The sequence below is a fragment of the Chelonia mydas genome, chromosome 2, assembly GCF_015237465.2.
Source record: "Chelonia mydas isolate rCheMyd1 chromosome 2, rCheMyd1.pri.v2, whole genome shotgun sequence".
Lineage (NCBI taxonomy): Eukaryota > Metazoa > Chordata > Testudines > Cheloniidae > Chelonia > Chelonia mydas.
The window spans coordinates 242,443,931-242,463,545 of NC_057850.1; the positions used below are offsets into that span (position 1 = coordinate 242,443,931).

The 19,615-nt window shown below is 43.8% G+C and overlaps 1 protein-coding gene across 6 annotated transcripts in view; it reads right to left on the reverse strand.

Moving 5' to 3' along the window:
* The window catches only part of DNAJB6 (DnaJ heat shock protein family (Hsp40) member B6), a 95,262-nt gene extending 81,744 nt beyond the window's left edge, over positions 1 to 13,518 (reverse strand). For 2 of the 6 annotated variants that reach the window (XM_037891072.2, XM_043541555.1), the window contains exon 1: positions 13,350 to 13,499. The gene's annotated coding sequence lies outside the window, so the exon portion shown is untranslated. Of the gene's footprint in view, positions 1 to 12,421; positions 12,637 to 12,746; positions 13,198 to 13,349 lie in introns of those variants that run through there. The other 4 variants (XM_007054112.4, XM_027830894.3, XM_043541554.1 and 1 more) reach the window with 4 other exon arrangements.
* Between the last annotated feature and the right edge of the window lie 6,097 nt (positions 13,519 to 19,615).

A 19,615-nucleotide genomic window follows, 5' to 3' on the forward strand; every position in this document is an offset into this window, starting at 1 on the left:
TATTAACCCCCCAATTCAGCAGCTTACTCAGCCCAGTACTGACAGGAGCAGGGAATAGAGCCTCCAAGCTAGCTATTTAAAGATTATAGGTGAAACTTTGTTAGTTCTCTTTTTGTGGGCTGCACATTTCTTAATATGTGACCCTGTCAGTCTGAGTCATAACTGGAATGGAGAGTGTGAAAGAGACCAGAGTTCAGTCAATGCATCAAGGGGCAAGCAAACTGCTGGTCCATGGACCCTTTCCAATTAACCTTCCCATATATGGCTGTTTGGATGCCAAAGCTAGTAAACAAACCTAATATTGTTGCTTCACTAAAAAATGGCTGAATGAGCTGACTGCCCTTTACAGAAGGAGCCTGGGTGTGAAAAATGCCCTCCATACTATCATGCTAGGTCAAGAAAAAGCAGAGGAATCGCTGTATAGCTCAATTGTCAGGTGCAGAAGAGACCCACAACTCAAACAAAATCCATTTGAATGCATTTTCAGCTAGCATGAATCCAGATGTTTTCATTTCAGTAGCATCCACAATATGGTAGGTGTTGTTCACATACTTAGGAAGAGAAAACACCTTGAAATCAGTACATAATTCCTCTTAATACACTCTACCCGGAAGTGCTGTTGAAAAACTAACCAAACCAACAGACCTCCCACCCTAGAAACGATGTTGAGGATTCACCTTTAGATACCTAGATATCCAAGTGGACCCCTAACCTTCCAAACATATACACCTCTACCCCGATATAACACGGTCCTCGGGACCCCAAAAAAAAACAAAACCCTTACTCTCTTATAGGTGAGACCGCATAATATTGGGGTAGGGAGAGGAACTGCTCCCCGCCCCAGCTCACTTCCACTCTGCCTCCTTCCCTGAGCATGCCACCACTGCTCCGCTTCTCCCTCCCTCCCAGGCTTGCCACAACAATCAGCTGTTTGGCACAGGAAGCCTGGAAGGAAGGGGGGGAGGGGAGGGGGAAGAAGTGGAGCAGCAGCGGCAGTGCGCTCAGGGAGGAGGCGGAGTTGAGCACAGGGCGGGGAGTGGTTCCTCTGCACCCTCCCTCCTTACTTGCTGCGGCCCGCCCACCACAGCTCACCTCCGCTCCGCCTCCTCACACGAGCACGCAGTAGCTCTGCTTCTCCTCCCTCCCAGGCTTGCCGTGCCAAGCTGATTGGCGTGGCAAGCCTGGGAGGGGGGGAGAAGCGGAGTTGCGGCACGCTCGTGGGAGGAGGTGGAGCGGAGGTGAGCTGGGGCAGGGGGGCCGCAGTAAGTAAGGAGGGAGGGCGCAGAGGAACCGCTTGCGTTAACACGAATTCGGATATAACGTGGTAAAGCAGCCCCGCTCCCCAGAGCGCTGCTTTACCATGTTATATCCAAATTTGCGTTATATTGGACCGCATTATATTGGGGTAGAGGTGTAGTGTAAGTGAAAGTTTACAACTACACATTTGCCAAATAAACTAATGAAAGCTGCTCCTGCACTGATGCTAGGGCACAGGAATGCAGCAGAAAAAACTTTTCTAAAGATTTATCCAACTAGTGACATGTTGCTTAAATGTTGCTATCATCTTCAGAAATCAATTATGTGTTAACTTTGGGACCAATGGTCACGTATGCAGATTAAACTGTAGACTGGGGTATCTTAAAATACAAGAAATTTCAATGCTATCTGACCACTTAGCTTACCCCTAACATAGGTTAACACACATACATCTGTGAAACTCAGCTTCAGATTCACATGGGAAGAAAAATCACTAATTTTAAAGTAAGGTTATTAAACATGAACGTCAAAGATAATTGAATACCTAGACCAGCGGTGGCCAACCTGTGGCTCCGGAGCCACATGCGGCTCTTCAGAAGTTAATATGCGGCTCCTTGTGTAGGCAACGACTCTGGGGCTAGAGCTACAGGTGCCAACTTTCCAGAGTGCCAGGGGTGCTCACTGCTCAACCCCGGCTCTGCCACAGGCCCTAGCCCACTCCACCCCTGAGCCTGCTGTGCCCTCACTCCTTCGCCTTCGGGAGGTACATGGAGGGAGGGGGAGACACTGATTGGCAGGGCTGCCGGCGGTTGGGAGGCGCGCGATACTGACATATTAGAGTGGCTCTTTGGAAATGTACATTGGTAAATTCTGGCTCCTTCTCAGGCTCAGGTTGGCCATCACCAGCCTAGACACTAACTAAACCAAAGTTATGTCTACGTGACTTGTGTCATTCAGAGGTGTGAATATTCCACCTGCGAGTGACATAAGTGCTTGTGCGCACAGTGCTATGTCAGCAGGAGAGCTTCTCCCATAGAGCATAGACAGCGGACCCCAAAGTTTTTAGGTCATGCTCCCCCCTCCCCCAACCTGTAATGGAATCTGTCCATGCCCCCCTGAGCTGTGCTGAAGTCAGGGCTGGGGCTGCAGGCAAGATCAGAGCAGAGCTGGGGGGGTAGTATGGGACTGTGTGGCACTCCTTCCCCACCCCCTGAAACATTCTTCCTTGCCTCCTAGGGGGTACACCCCACAGTTTGGGGACCACTGGCATAGAGCGTCTTCACTAGAGGCACTGCTGCATCAGTGCAGTGGTGCCCTGATGTGCTCAATATACAGATGTGGCCCAAGTCAAAACAAACTAAAAGAAACTTTTGGATGTATGATATTTACTTCTACATTTACACAAGTTTCCCTTCCATACAACATAGCTCTGTGTCCAAAAAATAAAAATAGCAACATATTTGAGTAAATAAATGTGTGGAATAAGCTCAACAGGATGATTACATGCCTTCTAATTCTGCTTCTCTAAAATAACGCCAACTTTGCTGTACTCTCATTTTCAGAGCAAGATGCTCAAAGGAGGCCCCAAATGAAAATGAGTACAAGACTATATCGGCAGGAACTGCAGGCCACAGCCAACACTGAGAACAGGAAAGCATGCGGTAAAATACACAAATCCGTAGAAGGCATTACAACTAAGAAAAACCTCACATAAAAATCAGCCAACTTAAAAGTGAGAAGAAATGAGACAGGAGTGAAATCCTCTACCCCGGAACCAAGGATAACAGAGGGAAATTCTGGAAAGACACAGTAATGCAGAGCCCACACCTCAAATACTCTTGGCTATTATTCTACCCATTAATTACTTCTTATCCATAAGCTAGCTAAATCAGAGCCTCTATGGCCAGTTTTATAAAGTTCAGGTTTCATTTATATGAAGCAGACATCATAAACCTAAATACTAGGGCTGTCGATCAATCATATTTAACTCATGTGATTAACTCAAAAAAATTTGTGATTAATTGCAGTTTTAATCCTACTGTTAAACAATAGGATACCAATTGAAATTTATTAAATATTTTTGGATTTTTTTCTACATTTTCAAATATATTGATTTTATTACAACAGAACACAAAGTGTACACTGCTCACTTATTTTTGATTAAAAATTTGCAGTGTAAAAATTATAAACAAGAGAAATAGTATTTTTCAATTCACCTCATACAAGTACTGTAGTGCAATCTCTTTATCGTGAAAGTGCAATTTACAAATGTAGATTTTGTTACAAGTCCACTCAGTCCTACTTGTCTAAGCAATTGGCTGAGCAAGAAACAACTTTGTTTACATTTACAAGAGATAGTTCTGCATCCTTCTCACCTATTGGGGACATTGTAAATAAGAACAGGCGTTCGCATTGGACTTTTGTAGCCAGCATTGCAAGGTATTTACGTGCCAGATATGCTAAACATTCATACGCCCCTTCATGCTTCGGCCACCAACCCAGAGGACATGCTCCCATGCTGATGATGCTTTTTTTTATAAAAAACAAGAGTTAATTAAATTTGAACTCAGCGGGGGGGGGGGGATTGTATTCATCCGGCTCTGTTTTACCTGCATTCTGCTATACATTTCATGTTATAGATATCTCAGGTGATGAATCATCACGTTTAAGAACACTTTCACAGCAAATCTGACAAAACACAAAGAAGGTACCAATGTGAAATTTCTAAAGATCACTTTAGCACTCAACCCAAGGTTTAAGAATATGAAGTGCCTTCCAAAATTTGAGGGGGACAAAGTGTGGACCATGCTCTTGAAAGTCTTAAAAGAGCAACGCTCCGATGCAGAAACTACAGAACCAGAACCACCAAAAAAGAAAGTCAATCTTCTGATCGTGACATCTGACTCAGGGATGAAAATGAACGTGCATCAGCCTACACCGCTTTGGATCCTCTGGAATGGTGGTTGAAGCATGAAGAGACATTTAGAGCAGCTGGCATGTAAATATCTTGCGATGCTGGCTACAACAGTGCCATGCGAACACCTGTTCTCACTTTCAGGTGACACTGTGAACACAAAGCGGATAGCATTATCTCCTGCAAATGTAACCAAGCTTGTTTGTCTGAGTGATTGGCTAAACCAGAAATAGGACTGAGTGGACTTGTAGGCTCTAAAGTTTTACATTTTATTTTTGTATGCAGGGGTTTTTTTTGTACATAATTCTACATTTGTAAGTTCAACTTTCATGATAAAGAGACTGCACTATAGTACATGAAAAATACTATTTCTTTTGTTTTTTATAGTGCAAATATTTGTAATCAGAAATAAACAAAGTGAGCACTGTACACTTTGTATTCTGTATTGTAACTGAAATCAATATATTTGAAAATGTAGAAAACATCCAAAAATATTTATTTAAATGTTATTCTATTATTGTTTAACAGTGCAATTTTTTTAAAATACACAAATGCTGGGGAGGGGGGGAGAAACTATATTGATGCAAACATTTTTTCTTCCCGCCAGAGAAACCCCCAAAACAACAAAACTTAACTTATTGTTAACGTTATGCAGCTTCTTTTTTAACCAATGCAATATTTTTCTATTATCCACGCCCCTCCCCCCCCCCCCCAAAAAAAACAACAGGTAAGCCAAACATCCAGGCCAACCACAACTCATAGGATCCAGTGAGCAGTTTCTCTGGCAAATTGTAAGAAGATTAGTAGACAGAAGGGGCTCCTGTACTGGAACAGCTACTACTGCCACTTGACAGACACCTTCACTTGAACTTAAGCTCCTTCAGGCAGGGGGGGCCATCTTTTTGCTGAGTTTGTACAATGCCTTGCACCATGGGGTGCTGGTCCCTGACTAGTGCTCATAAGCACTATGGTAATACAAAGTTAATGTTATTAAAATCCTCACTTCCCTTTTCCCTGCATTGCCCCATTACTGTTAGGAACTGGGACTTCTTGGGAATTGGGATGGAAGTGTGACACTGCACTCCATATTCTTCACAATGATATGTGATTATGACATAGTTATGATGTATTTTATGCAAGTCATGTGAGAGGTCATTGGGAAGTTTATGATTTGCTGAATGATTATCCTATTTGCATGCATGGATCATTTTTGTATCTGCAATTATGAATATTGACTGTATCTATTTCACATGTAGCTATTCCTGGGCAACGCCCACTAGGCAAAGGCTCTCAGTCTAGAATGGGTCCTTTCCAGCCAGCCATCAAGTTAATTAGCCATGAGAGAGAACAATAGGCCTCAGGGGAAGCTTATCTCCAGCTGGAAAGCCTTCCTGAGGATGCGACAGACAGCCTCCAATAACAGCTGCTGTCACACAACAGAGACATGTGACCAGGTCACCTGGTGCAGGACTTCATCTTGGGAGGTTTATTTTTCCACTGACTTGCGTGGGAACCAAGCTTTGAAACAGTGTTCCCACCATGTGCAAAAGCTATAAAAGGCAGGGGAGTGACATCATCTGGGTTCTTCAATGACTCCCCACCCAAGGAGGCTCCTGGAAACACGTGAGGAACAAAGACTGAACTAGGGGGAAGTGCTAGACCCAGGCTAAAGGAATTTTTAGCTTGTGAATGGAACACCTGGGGATTCCAAGCCATAAGCAAGTGCAGTTTACCCCTTAAGAATCTGCAGTCTGCTTGTATCATTACTTAGAGTGAGAATTTGCTATTCATATCCCATCTATGTTGTATATTAAGCTTAGTTTGCAGTTTTTGTTTATTTGCAGGTAATCTGCTTTGATCAGTTTGCTATCCCTTATAATCAGTTAATCTTTTATAGTTAATACAGTTGTTTCTGCTTTATCTAAAACCAGTTTGTGGGAGTCATAACTCAGGGCAGAAAGCAGTTGTATATTACTCTCCACATTGAGGAAGGGGGCGAATTTCATGAGCTTGTGCTGCATAGGGAACTGTTCAGTATAAGATTGTATAATTGTGGGTTTATACTCCACAGAGGGTGCGTGCCTTAGGAACTGGGATGTGCCCTAGCTGAAGCCTTACCATGCAGGGTCTGGTTAAAAAGCCTGCATGCGTGTACTGCAGCTAGGTGTGTCCTACCTGTGTGCGTGCTGGTGTAAGTGCAGGCTGGAGCCTGGAGAGGGCGTGGCAGCTTGTCACAGCAGTACAGTGTCAAGGTTCCTTCCCCACTCTGAACTCTAGGGTACAGATGTGGGGGACTTGCATGAAAGACCCCCGCCCCCCAAGCTTATTCTTACCAGCTTAGGTTAAAAACTTCAAGGTACAAACTTTGCCTTGTCCTTGAACCCTATGCTGCCACCACCAAGCGTGTTAAACAAAGGACAGGGAAAGAGCCCACTTGGAGACGTCTTCCCCCAAAATCCCCCCAAGCCCTACACCTCCTTTCCTGGGGAAGGCCTGATGAAAATCCTCACCAATTTGCATAGGTGAACACAGACCCAAACCCTTGGATCTTAAGAACAATGAAAAAGCAATCAGGTTCTTAAAAGAGAATTTTAATTAAAGAAAAAGTAAAAGAATCACCTCTGTAAAATCAGGATGGAAAATACCTTACAGGGTAATCAGATTCAAAACATAGAGCAAAACCTTAAGTTACAAAAAGACACAAAAACAGGAATATACATTCCATTCAGCACAGCTTATTTACCAGCTATTTAAACAAAAGGAAATCTAACGCATTTCTAGACTACTTAATAACAAGTTCTAATACTTCATTCCTGTTCTGTTCCCGGCAAAAGCAACACACACACAGACAGACCCTTTTTTTTTGCCCCCTCCAGCTTTGAAAGTATCTTGTCTCCTCGTTGGTCATTTTGGTCAAGCGCCAACGAGGTTAAGGGGTTTTGCCTCAGGCCAGGAGGGATTTTATAGTTCTGTATAGAGAAAGGTGGTTACCCTTCCCTTTATATTTATGACAACAGTGTAAAAGGGAGTCCAGCCTGGTGGGTCAAGGGGGCTCAGCAGTACCCCAGTTCCAGGTGGCACCCATCATAGGGAGAGTTGAACTTGATGTCTCCTCTCTGTGCACATTCCATCTACATCCCCATTGCTGATAGAGCGTGGTGGGTGGAGAAAGTGAGAAAGGTACAGTTACAGCCAAAGTTAACTAAGCAGCAGAAAGTACAGTTTTTACATCTGGTGAACTGTGATGTCATGCTCAGAACTCCCAGAACTGTGAGCCACTGTTTTATCACTCCGACTTAGCAAGAGTGAGAGCACTGACATAACAGCCTGTCTGCCTTGCCAGCAAACCCTTCAAGACTGTCAGTCTAAACTTTGCCTAACAGGTAATAAATCAGTGAATCAGAGTTCCCAAGTTCACTCAAGACATCTCCCTGCAGCACGTAGTCCATCTCACTGGATACTCAGAAATTAGGTTCTCTGCCTCCAAAACGGCAGAGCACGCATCTGTTAGGTTAGCTGAAGACTTACCCTTTACACCGAGATGGTTTTGTAATCATCAAGAATAAATGTGTGAACAAAGAACAGATTTAAAAGTGATTCTAAGCAAGGAGAAAAGACAGATATGGTTACAAACAAGACAAGCTCTCTAGCAATTAACACTTAATTTTAGCAAGTTACAATCTCTGTCTAAGCAGATATGTTACTTTACTCCTGGGAGAATTCTGCGCCACTGCATGCATAATTCATGGGCCGCACATTTTGTGTTTCCCCGCAGAAAACTTCTGGCTGAAAGATATGCAGTTCCACCTATCACCCACCAGAGGGTGCTGTGGCACTAGAACAGAGCAGCTGCTCCAGGCCAGCCCCAGGTACTATATGGAAGAGAAAGAGCCTGCAGTGCCTTCGTCACAGCGCCTGTCAGGCCAGATCAGGAGACAGGGGATATGGAGAGACAGACAGCATGGGGCACATGGGGCTGCTGAGGGGTCACATACAGGGGTTCATAAGGGCTAGTAGAGGAGGACAGAGTTGGGCAGGGCCACATGGGGAAGGGGATGCAGGGCCACATGGGGATGGAAAGAAACAGAGACGGGAGTGCAGGGACACATGTGCCTGACTGAATGGGAGAAGCTAGGAATCAGCCAGGGTCTGCATGGGGGAAGCTCCCTAACAATCCCTCCCGGCTCCCCCAAAAATCTGTTCCATACTTTTCCCACCCATACCCAAGAGCCCTCCAAGTTCAGACCCAGGTTCCTTCCCAGCAATTTACTTTCCTCTCCCTCAGCTTATCCACTCCCCCGGATTCCCCCAAGCCTTTGCCCTGCTTCCAAAAATACGGTTCTGTACTGTAGTTTAAATGAATTGCTCAGAGTTCTGTATTAATATGCCTAGTAAGGAATTTGTCAAAAAACATTTCATGAATATTTTGTTGTCTGTATTGTTACAGACATACTTGCTGACACGCATTTTGAAATAAATTACCAAAATAACTGAAACTGGAGTGACTGTACTATTACTTTGACAAATAAAATGTGCAGAATTTGAAAATATTGTGCACAGAAATTTTTTGGTGCAGAATTCCCCCAGGAGTATTACTTACATCAAGTTACCAGCCCACCAGATATGGGGATCCCATATTCACAGAATCAGAGGGTGCTTTATTCCCCAACCAATAGTTAACTAGAAGGTCTTTTTACTCCCTTTAGGTTTTCCTAATTCCATTGTCTTTGCCTCAAGAACCAGGAAGACCTTCTGGGGGTACAAACTTTAGTGTGTCCCCTAGCATACCAGATATAAAAGAAAAAGTTTAACATGTTTTGCATTTAAAATGAACTGATTTATTAAACAACGGTAGTATTATCTGTAGTTAGTGAACTGAGGTGATTGTATGTAGATTTGGGCCACGGTGACTGGAAACAAAGGTATTTAGGCTCTTAACTTTTGCTGAATTCAGTGGAAGCCAGACTAAATACTTCTGTGGACACCATGTCCGTCAAATATTTAAAAACTAGCAGAGTTCATCCTCTTGCACCTAGTTTTTATTATTTCTAAATTAGAAGAGGAAGACTAGCTTTCCTGCTTTTTCAACTTCCAATTGGTTTCTTAACTTTGTACGAGCCATTGAACTGAACTAGTTGAATAAACTGAAAAGAAAATATTCTCTATGGACCAGCAAAAAAAGCAACTGGTTTTAGGCCTTCAACGGACTGGGATTCGAGGTGCTTAACCAATGACTTCCACAAGTTGTGGTTTGACTTCGATTTTTTTTTTTATTTTGTTTAAATGATTTCAATATGTTAAGTTTGGGGACTTAACATAGACTGTCCATTTCCAATTTAATTTGGAATAGATGTTTTAAAAACCCTGTATTAAAATTTAAAATATTCTGAAGTGTTATCCACGATGGAAGGCAGCATTGGAAAACAATTAACTTGTGGAAACCAAAAGTAACTGTGAGGCAGAAAAATACGTTATGCTGAATAAAGGCAATTACTTGTGTGTGAAGCTGGTTGACATTGATTTTTTGATGAAAATAACTGAAACTGTTTGTTTGAAGAAAATGGTTCTGAATTTAAGATTTTCCTTCTCTCCTTTTCTCTGCATTTGTTCATATTTTACTTCCCTTCCTTTTCCCCCCCCCCACTGCAAGTGGGAATCTCCCCACTATGACTAAATAAAACGTTTCAAACTTTCAAAAAAAGTTATTTCTTCCAGAGTTTTTTTAAAAAGATATTGTTTGATGAAATTTGGGGGGGGGGGGGGGCGGCGTTTGGCCTTTTTTTTTTTTTTTTTTTTTTGAGAAAATTGACCTTGAGTTTATTTTTGATGTATTATAGTGCTCTGAAATTATGCTAATTTATGTGTGATGTTTTGATTTTGCTGTAACTAGTTGTTTAGCTACCGGAAGTCAAAAACCCTGCTGTTCTCACTTCTAGATTTCATGTTTTCACAGGACATTAGTGATAACAATTTTCTTGTGGCAACATATAAACAATTCCACGGTCCACTAACAAACTGAATTCAGTCTCAGAAACTGGAAAGAGGATTTAAACAAAAAATTATGTAAAGATCTGATAAGAAGGGCTCTGTGGTCATAGCCAGAGCTAACAAAAGGACTATCTATAGGGCTCAAATGAATGTTATTAACTTATAAAGCCAACCTTTATGTAATTTGTTCATTTTTTGTTCTGTACATTTAAAAAAAAAAATCACAAGTGTCCCGGTAAGCATATTTGCCCACTGCCTTACACATACTTCAGCTGACTATTTAGTCAGCCCAGTAATGTAACACAACTACAGTTTAACTTAATTGCCAAGTTCTTACACCTCCCCATCTGAAAACAAACACCTTTTCTAACTGGAGTTACATGATACCTCATATCCCAAAACCTGAAGAATCCAGACCTATATGATTATGCACCCCTCACAAGTACACAGCAATAACTGCCAAAGGACCCTACAATCAGAGAATGGAACTAGCAGGCCATTTCAATCATTCAAACTAGGCTAAAGCCATGGTTTTTTTTTAAATGATATTCTATATACAAGACCACAGTGGATTTGATTTAAATCACTAGTCAAGCAGACAATTTAATCATGGATTTCTACATAAAAGTGCATTCTTGTGGATTGTAACCTTAATACATATTCTTCACAACTCGAGATAGATGTAGGTTTCATTTTTAGAAGGTACACACTATACATTTTTGAAGTGGTTTATTTTGAAAACTTTTCAAATTAGTTTTACAGCTATATCAGAAAATGAATGATTGTTTGGTTATTTCATTTACCAAAAGGTAATAGAAGCAGATATTTATGAAGTCACTGGGAAGTGATCTATCATTAATATTTGGAGGATTTTCTTGCCATGATGTATTAGGAGGAGATCACCACCAGACAGACATTTAAATTGTTTTATTTAACTAAAAACAATGTTAAGTATTCTGGATTTTTTCTTCCATAGCAAACATATAAATATTTTAACAAAACAAGCACATGAATTTTTGAATTTAGTTCAACATTCAAGTTTTTTAAAATCAGGTTTGTTTTCGTTAAAAAATTGTTTAAAATAGTTAATGAAATATTAAAAAAATGAAATTGTCAGCCAGTTCAACACCAGAAACTTAAAATATTGGTTTTTGCAGCTAACTCAGTCATCTTCACCTTCATTTTCCTGTTTATTTATACTCCTGTTTCACTTTTGTTCCTACTGCCTGTCTCTCCCTTCTCACACTTATCTCCAGACTTCTTCTTGTCCAGATCTATTCCACCCCCAACAATCTTCTATTCACTGAACTTTTTGAAACTTTACACTTTGAGAGAGAGGTAAGGGATTGACCCCGTATACGCAAATTTGCGTAGGGACAATAGGGTTGAGGTCTGTTATTTCTCACCTTTATATATTATTTATTTTAAAACATTTTTGCTGTTAATAAGCATATTATCTCTGGAAACAAATCCAGTCTGAGAACTACAAAACTAAGCATCTCTGACGGTATCTGCTAGACTGAGCACTATTGGGCAGATGGAAAGATTAACGTAAATAATCTAATCAAAAGCCCCTGGAATCCCATAAAACTGGGTCCCTAAATCCATGAACTACTGGAACTCACTTACAAAACTTTTCTTAAACATTACATGAATATATAGTCTCATACTATAGAATTAAAACTTCTAATCCCTATTCCACGAGGAGATATCTTTGAGCTATCATGTATCTTAATTAAAACTACTTTTAGGTAGTTTTTTCCCCCCCTCAAAAAGGAAAATAGTTTTTTTCCCCGATTTAAATAAAAAACTGGATTTATTTTTGTGTTTTTAAATAAATCACTGATTTTTATCCACCCTGCACAAGACTGACAACTAAATTGCTATACCAGGTCACAAGCTTGACCACATACATTTAAAACCTTGTTATAAAAATTCAGCTTCTATAATGTCATCTTGGCCCCCTAAGAACAATGTTGTATGATAAACACTCCAATTTCTACCTATGGTTATAAAGTTACTAGTTAAAACATAATGAGAAAGGGCTTCAATGATCTTAACATCTCGAATAATTTGTTCCATGTTCTTCCTGCCTCAAAGAGGAAGCCAGTTTTGCAGACAACTTCAAATCACATTAGTTGTGACCACCCTGAAGCTAGTTTAAAGTTTTATTGCCAGCAGGAAGACCAGAGACTCCACTTGCCCACTCACTACCATCCCAGAAATCCTGCAAATAGTGATGACACGAACCATCTGCCTCACCTTCATAGGGACACTGTGCGTGGGAAGCTTGGCAACATCATATACAAAACATCCAAGGGCCCCTCGGCTTTGCCAACACACTAGGCTGCTACCATTGCCCTTACTTACTGAAAAAGTTTTACTGCAAACTAACGTACAAGGTGCGTGGAAGTTTTACTGCAAACTAACGTACAAGAACTCCAGTGGTACCATGGGGCTCAGTGGCCGCTTCCCTCGCTTGCTTTTTAAGGAAAAACTAACGCCCAGAGCCACCCCCAAAAACGTGAAGCGGACTCACAGCGAAGAGGCGGCTACACACCGGCCTCGTGAGTCACCTCTTCGGTACCTGCGAGCGTGCCGGGGTGCTCGGAGCTCCCTCGCCACCCCACCCCCGCGCAGCGTTAGACTCCCCCGGAAGTTTGGCGCGATCTGAGTTTGCTTCATTGCGAGGCATCAACACGGGCCTTGTCCTCGCCCAGCGCTGCGGCGTATCTCCCCGGCACCCAGCGGCCGGTCAGAGTAACCGAGCCGCCGGGGCCCTCCCCAAAGCAGGGAGCCTATCGCCGCGTCCGCTCCCTTCCCACGACGACCGACGCCTGGGTCGCGCTCCGCGCCAGTCCCGCCGCACCCCGGAGCCGGGGTCAGGGCTCACTACAGGCCCGCCCGGAACCGGGGCCCGGCACCCAGAAGCGCCCCCACAGCGGCTCGGGCGCAGACAGCAGCGGTGGCCTCCGCTCACCCCGCCCCCGCTCTGCCGCCAGCGGGAGATGGGGGGAGGGGGAGAAGCTCCATCACCAACAACACTGTTGCTGAGGGCGAGAGCCCGCCTCGTATTCCCCCCCTCCCCCACCCCCCCGGGTCCGGTCCAGTCCGGTCCAGCACGGCCATCGCCGCCCCGGCGGGAACAGCGTAAATCGCCCCCGCACCCCCCCGCGAGCCCCTGGCTCACCCAGCCCAGGCCTGCACGGCGGACGCGCTCCCGTCTCTCCCAGCAGCAGCGATTGCACCAGCTTTGGCCGGCCACGCACAAACAGAAATTGCGTCGCACTCCGGAACGTCACTTCCGCTAACGCCCCCTATTTCCGGAAGTTTCTGGAACGACCTCGCCCTCTTCCCTCGAAGCGGAAGTGTGTGTGGGGGGGGGTTTGACAGGGAGCGCGAACTGCGGCGTCACCTGCTGGCCGTTGGCGGCGCGCTGCGCAGCTGGGGTGCGGCGGGCGGTGTCGCGGCCGACGGGGGAGCCGGTGCGGGGGGGGGGGGAGGCATGGGCGAGGCCGTCACGAACTTCGGACTAGAGATAAGATGTACATTTTTAACAGGGAGGGTAATTAAGCATTGACACAATTTGCTCAGGGTTATGGTGGATTCTCCATCTCAGGCAATATTTAGGTTGCGATTGAATGGCTTTCAAAAAGATGTGCTCTAGGAATCATTGTGCAGGAGTTCTAGAATCTATGGAATACAGAAGAGCAGACTAGATGATCACAGTGGTTGCTTCTGGTCTTGGGATCTATGAAATCTCTGATTTAAACTGTAAGAGCCTGCTGTCTAGCTAACTCATGGTTGATACTTCACATAATTTTATTGCAAGTCTCACACCTGTTAGTGTTTTTCCTTTTCTTTCTTCTGATGTGAGCCCTGATAGTTGTGAGGAAAAGCGTGAAAAGGTGAACCTGAAGTCTCAGAAACTGGAAGGCAAATGAAAAGAACCCCACATTTTTTTTTAAATCTCTTAATTTTTAAACCAGTCAAAATTTTTTAGAGGCATGACTTATGGTTTTTGAGCTACTGTCTAGCCCAGTTCTTATGTGGTCCTTATCACCATCATATCTGAGTGTGTAACTTGTGACATTATCATTCTGAGCATTGTTTCTTGTTCACAACAGATTAATTCTTTCTAGCTATTGTGCTTGCTGGTTTCAGAGGATACTGCTCTCTGTATATTCTCGAGGCAAACCCCAGACCAGCATGGTCTGATTTGAGAACAAGATCAGTTATTTCCCTCTCCAGAAGTTTTTATAGAGTCAGGTGCGGGCTTTCAAAGGGGCCAAACAGAGTTAGATGCCCACTGCGCAGTGAATTTCTGTGCGGACTATTAACTCCCTTAATCCTTTTAGAAAATCCCAGCGTCAGTAGAGAAAGTACATTAATTCATTTCTTTTAATTGTTATGCCAGATTTTATCAGAGTCCAGTGCTTTGACAGCTCTGGAACATAAAGTCCTCTGTCTAGTCACCAAATAAGAACAGCACAGGCAGCAGAAAAAAAATTAATCTCAACACTATCCAAGAGGGAACCAGTGCCATCAAAAGCACAGCTCTTTTTACGTCCATTCGGTCCTTGGTGTTTCTATTGAGGCTGCCAACGATACCAACTGTGATAGAGAGACAAGGTGGATGAGATAATATCTTTTATTGGATCAACTTCTGTTGGTGAGAGAGACGAGTTTTGAGTTTACACGGAGCTCTTCTTCAGCTTTGGGAAACTTACTGAAAGCAGCTCTACACTTAAAGCATTGCATCTGTGCCACTGTAGCACTTAAGTGAAGACCCTCCTATGCCAATAGGAAAGCTTCTTCTATCAGCATAGATAATCCACCTCCCCGAGACGAAGGAGCTGGAGAAACTCTCACATTAACAGCACTGTCTACATGGGGGATTAGGTCAGTGTAACTATGTTGCTCAGGCATGTGGATTTTTCACACCCCTGAGCAATGTAATGATGCTGATATAGGTCTGTACTGTAGTCCTGGCCTCAGAATGTCACTGGTGGAACAGATTATTTAGCATAAGTAGTTACTCCTGGGGGAATTCTGCACGAAAATTCTAAAAATTCTGTGATATTTTAAAATTCTGCAAAATTCTGCATATTTTATTTGTCAAAATAACACAATATAATCATGCCAGTTTCAATTATTTTGGTAATTTATTTCAAAATATCTGTCAGCAAGTATGTCTGTAACAATACAGACCCCCAAAAAAGCTTTTTTTGGCAAATAGATTCCTTATTAGGCATATTAATATAGAATTTTGAGTAAGTCATTTAAATTAAAATACAGAACTGTATTTTCTGCACCCATCAGAAGCAGTGCAAAGGTTTGGCAGTGTCAAGGGTAATGGAGAAACTGAGGGAGAGGGAAGGAGCCTGGAGTGAACCAGGAGGGTTGTTGGGTGTGGGTGGGAGAGGAGAAGTATGGAACAAGTTTTTTTTGTGGGGGAGAGGCAGTATTGTTAGGGAGACCCTGGCTGATCCCAGGCCTCTCCCATTCAGTCAGGCACATCTGCCCCTATGCCTGCACTCTCCCCCAATCTTGATGGATCCCTGCAGCCTCCTCCCCATGTGGCCATGCCCCTCCACTCCCATTCAGCTCCTGGCTCAACGCTGTCACCTCACTGGCTCCTGAGCCCATGCCCCAGTCTTTCCCCCCACTGGCCATTCTGACCTCCCCACCATGTGCCCCATTCTGTCCTAACCTGGCTCTGCAGGCAGGGTGCTGTGATGAACTCCTGGAGGGATTCTGTGCCAGTGCATGCACACAGAATTTTTTTTCCCCACAGCAAATACATTCTGCCCCAGAAGTGCTGCAATTCTGCCTTTTCCCCACCAGGGGCCACTATGACCCCAAAACAGCCTGCTGCATTCATGCTGTTGGCTGTTCTGGCACCACAGTGGTCTCTGCTGGGTAAAAGGTGGAACTGCAGCACTTCTGGGGCAGAATGTATTTTCTGCAGAAAAAAATAAAATTCTGCAGGAGACATGAATTCTGCACATGCACAGTGATGCAGAATTCCCCCAGGAGTAAGTAGTTAACACATATTTCAAGGGACCATTCAAAGTGAAGTGGCCCATTAACACCCTCCAGTCATAGGAGTGAAATAAAGGAGTGGAGGGGTGGGGAGAAAGGGGGAAGGCCGCTGTTCCAGCTTTTATTTAGCTGTGACATTCTTGAGTACTGTTTCCCAGACCTGAAAAAGAGCTCTTTGTAAGCTTGTCTCACCATCTGAAGTTGCTCCAATAAAAGATATTACCTCACCCACCTTGGTTCTCTAATATCTTGGGACTGACAATGGCTACAACACAACTGCATACAAGTGTGATAGTGATACTTACATTTGTGCACTGGAATTCCAGTGCTTTTGTAATCATTTAATATTCCCTAGCTCCTACATAGCGCTTTTCGTCTGTAGATTACTAAGCACTTTACAAAAGTACTAAATATCATTATTTCTCTTTTACATGTGGGGAAACTGAAGCAGAGAGTGGTTATAGTGTTTTTTCCAAGGTCACCCAGCAGGCCAGTGGCAGAGCCAGTGACAGAATCCAGCTCTCCTAAATCCCAATCTGGTGCTTTGTCCCCGAGGCCACAGATAGTCAGAAAATTTAAGCAAATGGGCAAAAGTATAGAAACAAACTAATGAAATAGTAAATTGCTAAAGTGTAGCTTAACCAGTTAGGGTTTGTTGTATCATGCTAACATAGTAACTTTCTTAAGATTCTTGATTAAAAGGTCACCATAAATTTAAAAATCTCATGTCTCTCTGAACATTTTTTACCTATTACAATTACACATGGTACTGAGATGGTGATGATTGAAAGAGATTAGAGAAAATAAATTGGTTTTCTCTATTTTTTCCAGTTTATTTACTTAGTGCATTTGACAGCACTTTGTATATAGTATCCCTGTCAGTTCCCCTGTTGTTTGTACATCTTTTTCATGCAGTAACAGGGCGGGGCGGGGGGGGAAGGGAAAATGTGATCGCCTCATTAACCTCCTTGGTGCCAGCGTTGGGCCTGCCCGTCCCATCACAGCCATAGGTAGTGGATTAGGGATAGCTCATGCTTTTAGAAGGAAGTCGATGCAGAAGCGCCATAGTTTTTATGAAAAGCAGGAAAAAGGTGATGCTGTGTGCTGGTAAGTGCTGTGTCAACGCACGTCCAGCCTGAGGAAGTGAGCTCTCTGTTCGTATAAAGGCCCTCAAAAGGCACGAGGCTGAAGAACTGAATCCTCAGTTCCATTCTGTAGTAGCTAGGACATACCCGAGCTACAGTGTTTACTACAGAGTGTGAGAGGGGCACCTGGCCCACAGTCCCCAACTTGTGGTGTTCGTGGATAGTAGGGCTATGTAAATACTCCACTCCAGCTCACCCATAATCCCACTTTTATGGAATTGGTTCCATGGTCTCTATTGCCTGCTGTCCATTTCTTAGTTCAATGGACTCATGGCGTTTCTAACCTATTTGTCTCCTTATGCAGGATTTGCCCAATAAAAGTAAGATGAAATATGGCGTGTTCTGAGTTATTTACTTTTTGCTTCAATTTGGAAACTGTTGAAATATACATTGGCTCTGTGTGTAGTATTACCACACGACAGGGTACATGGTTATGAGATAATCACGCATCAGGTATACAGCAAGTAAGGAAAATGACTGCAGCATGACCCATGCTGGGCCACAGCCAATACAGACCCTGATGGGTGTTTTTCTCCTTTATAAAATTGGGACATGATATGTAAACCTTTAGCACGATGTATGCCTGACATTTTGGTGACTGACATTTTGGAAACTGCCAGATTTTTCACTCCAAGCAAGAAGTGCTGAGCAATATGAGTGAGGTTATTCAACAATCTCATTATGTGCTGGTATATCTGGAAAATGGTTGCGTGAGGGTGCAAATATGGCTCCTTCAACATCAGCTTTTCTATGTGGGTGACCTGAACTGCTAGGAGGACTGTCAAGGCTACCAGTAATTTCATGCAATCAGTGTTCCTGCAGTAGCTTCATTATTTGTGTAGATACAACCAGAAAGAGGCCCCCCCAAAAGTATTAATTCTCTCTCCAGTCCTTTTTAACATCTACATGCAACCACTAGGTGAACTGGTCAGATGACAAGGACTCAAGAGTCAGCAACACGCAGATGGTACACAGCTGTAATGATCCTTCACTACATACAACCATACCACTACCACCAAGATGGCCAGTGCTTGGATGAGATCAGCTCATGGATGCAGGACAGCGGGCTGAAGCTTAGCCTGAGCAAAAAGAGATGAAACTGATGGGCAGAGAAGAATACTGTGTTCGCAGCTATGATATAGTCTCCTTTGACTGATGGTTCCAATCCACAATTGATCAGTTCAATCCATAGTCTAGGAGTACTCTGGGATTCCTTGCTGATGCTGAACTGTCACATTACAATGGCTGCACATAATGCTTTTTACCATCCCTGGTTGTCTAGGAGACTCTCTCCCATCCTGGCAGATGAAGACATGACTTTAGTTATTCATGCCTTCATGGTCTTTCATCAGCTGGACTACAGCAGTGTAATATACCAGGGCATGAAATCTTAAACACTTTGGAAACTCCAACTAGTACAAAACACTTCAGTGCCTCTCCTCAGCAACACAGGCTACCATGAGCACATCGCTCTTGTCCTCCATTCTCTACAATGGCTTCTTATGGAATCTTAGATCAAGCTCAGGGTCTCAGTTCTTATCTTCAAAGTGCTCCATGACCTGGGTCTAGGATACCTGATGCTCTGGAACGAAGACCATGGTTGACAAGTTTGTTCCTCTGGCACAATAGAACTCTCAACAATAAGAGTTGTTGTCCAGTAGACAGAACTTTCTCTGGGGTTGGTCTGAGACTTGGCATGAGCTCCCCCAAGAACTTAGGGCCATCACATACCTCACCATTTTCCGCTCCAAGCGCAAGGCGCATTCTTTTGAACTACCTTCTCCAACATAAACATGTAACAACAGCACAGGGGAGCATCAGGTTATGTACTAGTTGGAGTTTCCTAAGTACTTAAGGTTTCATGCCCTGGGTGTATTACATTGCTCTAGTCTGGCTCTGTGCAGGGACCCAGCAGTCACCCCCTCCCATCCTGGTCATGCCTGAGACAGCAACACAGGGTAGCCCTGTGACCAGGTTCCACTGCCTGCACAGGAGATAAGAGGCTCGGGCACTCGCATTCCTGCCCAATGCAGGACCCTCTGCCAGACTCCCAGTGCTGTAGGCTGGGAGGGGAGTCCCCAGGACCTTCCTGAGCTCCCTGCCCTGGGGTGGGTAGCAACAGATATGGGGCTACAGCCCAGATACTGGGGTTTTCCATGAAGAGTGGGGGTGCTTGAGGGCCCATGGAGCTGCACGTTACCTTCCCTTGCGCTTTCTACACTGCAACCTGCCCTGGCATGGGGGACTCAGGCTCAGCACATCCCAG